At 39.2% G+C, this 1,045-nt stretch overlaps 1 protein-coding gene across 1 annotated transcript in view; it reads left to right on the top strand.

Annotated features, from left to right (window-relative positions):
* Nucleotides 1-1,045, top strand: part of DIP2C (DIP2 disco-interacting protein 2 homolog C (Drosophila)) — a 693,228-nt gene that overhangs the window by 400,795 nt on the left and 291,388 nt on the right. The window lies entirely within an intron of this gene.

The raw sequence follows: 1,045 nt of genomic DNA, 5'->3' as shown, positions 1-1,045 counted from the left end.
AAAAAAAAAAAAAAAGGAAAAAAAAATCATGGTTCACAAGAATACTTTGATTTTTGTACTTTTTAGACTGGGGCAAACCACACAGCCACATTTTTTCTTTAAAATACCAGCTTTTGGTTCTGTTGGGGAAAATTGTTTAAGAATAAACAACACTTTGTGAGGATAGAAGATTTTTATGTCTCATTACCAATTTAATGACTTGTAATCTTAAATATTAAATGACTGTGAGGATGACACAGGATCGGGCAAAAGTTCTGTCTGTTGTTCGCAGGGTCACTGTAAGGTGTAGTCGGTTTGATGGCACCTTATAACAATAACAATTTTATATATATTGGCAACTCCAGATTGTAAACAAATTTCATTCCTAAGTCTGAATTTAAATCAGATTGGAATAATTAACATATAATCCTATATGAAAATTTTTCTCTTATGCTTAACTCGTAATTATAAAATCTTGTTGAAAATATTCTTTGTAAAGCAACTGAGCTGACTGACACAGTGCAAGCCATAGTGAAAACCACTGTGGGTAAGTTTCAGTCTTAACAACTGCTTTTAACATTTTGGCTCTTGCCCTAAAGCAGCTATGCATGAAGAGCAACACAATGAATCCCACAATCTGTGCCTTTAATTCAGCCTTTTAGATTGTGCTCGCTCTCTCCCTGATCTTGTTTGCATAGGGAGTTGTGCTACTAACCCAAAAGCCATGCAGGTTGACCACGGGTAAAGGTTGGCAGTCTGCCCCTGTGCAATTTTACTGCCTTGGAAAACCAATTCACACCAGTGGACTTGGTTCCAATTTAATAGCTCTGTGTGTGCAGATGAAATTTCCTTTTGAAGAGTATGAATGGGATGATCTGAGGTTGTTCTTGTTGTTGTTATGTGCCGTCGAGTTGTTTGCGACTCATAGCGACCCTATGCACAACAGCCCTAAACCCTGCTCTATCCTGTGCCAACCGCACCGCCTCTGACACACCCATCCCGATTACCCGAGTCACCAAATCAATCCATCTCATAGAGGGTCTTCCCCTCCTGCGCTGTCCCTCCA

This window comes from Elephantulus edwardii, unplaced genomic scaffold (genome assembly GCF_000299155.1).
Source record: "Elephantulus edwardii isolate Elephantulus edwardi_28Jun2011 unplaced genomic scaffold, EleEdw1.0 scaffold00060, whole genome shotgun sequence".
NCBI lineage: Eukaryota > Metazoa > Chordata > Mammalia > Macroscelidea > Macroscelididae > Elephantulus > Elephantulus edwardii.
The sequence above is the reverse complement of the archived record's forward strand: the minus strand, read 5'-3'. Positions and strand labels throughout refer to the sequence as shown.